Source organism: Orbicella faveolata, unplaced genomic scaffold (genome assembly GCF_042242905.1).
Source record: "Orbicella faveolata isolate gen_17 unplaced genomic scaffold, um_ofav_v1 contig_13, whole genome shotgun sequence".
Taxonomy (NCBI): Eukaryota; Metazoa; Cnidaria; class Anthozoa; order Scleractinia; family Merulinidae; genus Orbicella; species Orbicella faveolata.
The window spans coordinates 2,077,501-2,078,740 of record NW_028301540.1 but is presented as its reverse complement, the minus strand read 5'-3'; the positions used below and the strand labels follow the sequence as shown (position 1 = coordinate 2,078,740).

Genomic DNA, 1,240 nt, shown 5'->3' with positions numbered 1-1,240 from the left:
GACCAAAAGGGCCTAAAAATCATACCCTTCCTGTATAGCCAACTAGTACTATTTTCCAACACATGCAGCAAAACTAAATTTCTGCTTGTTAATTGAAAAGCCACTGTTGGCTTTTCTAGAATTTTCGATCAACAAAGAAATGAATGAGCTACGGTAAATCCCCTCGATTGATTACCAAGGACAGAGATATCTTTGACATACGGAAATAATTCGAGAGGAAAGCAGGATTCTTCCGTAAGCAGTCCTAATCTGTCAAAGTGTCTGTGAAGAGGATTTAGATAAAGTTTTGAACGACTAGTGGATTTATACTTAAACAATTAGACTATTCGATCGCTCTCGATTTCTATGCGTGATGGGTGACTCGTTAACAATCATGTGATAAAAAATCGGGAGCTCAAAATCTAATCGTTACATCTTGCCTCAATAGCCTCGTTTTAGCGTTTTAAGAAAATTCCGACAACAGGGTCTCTAATATCTTGATTTACGAAAAAAGCTGAACAAAACGTTTAGCTGTTTTCTCAACATAAGTCTCATTCGAATTTTTTTGCATGGGTTTTCCCGCGTTTTACCGTAGCCAAACGACATCGACGACGTCATGACCTCCTGCAACATATTTTCTAGCCCAGCCCTGCCACTTGGTCAATAAGCTCAAACGTTTGTGCCAATCCGAGCGTGCACAGGAACTGAACCACGTGGCTTTATTAATATATATAGCTTGCTATACGCACTTAAGTTTAGAAGTTGAGAGAAGCAACCCCCTCCCTTACCCCACTTAAGGTAATAACAGTGGAACATAGAAAAAAGGAAACATTTTCCAAAGTTATTACTTTGTTCACTTATAACTGATGAAGTTGATTTCCTGTACAGCATGTGTTCCACCGGGAGAATTCCTTGAAGGATCGAGTGGATTCTTTTCAAGCCCGAATTTTCCAAACAGCTTCTACAGAAACAGCAATTGTACCTGGAATATCACAGTGCCCTTTGGCCGAATTATCAAACTAACCTTTTTCAGCTTCACTTTGGAACAAAACCAAAGCTCAGCGTGTACTGGAGAGCCAGAGGGGGCCCGTGTTTTTATCACTAATGTTGCCTCGGATGATGGCGCTCAAGAATTTCAGATATGTGGGCGAGAACTTCCTGCTCCAGTGTACTCTGTCGGAAATACCATCCAAGTGAGGCTGCGATCTGTTGCCAATGGTTACCCAGGATTTAATGCATCCTATGAAGCGATAGATGGACT

The 1,240-nt window shown here is 41.0% G+C and overlaps 1 pseudogene across 1 annotated transcript in view; it reads left to right on the top strand.

The window, feature by feature from the left end:
* Positions 1 to 783: 783 nt before the first annotated feature.
* The window catches only part of LOC149114615 (polycystin-1-like protein 2), a 34,583-nt pseudogene continuing 34,126 nt past the window's right edge, over positions 784 to 1,240 (top strand). Inside the window, exon 1 of the transcript XR_016205838.1 lies at positions 784 to 1,240. This exon is cut by the window's right edge and continues 5 nt beyond it. The product of XR_016205838.1 is annotated as a polycystin-1-like protein 2 (transcript).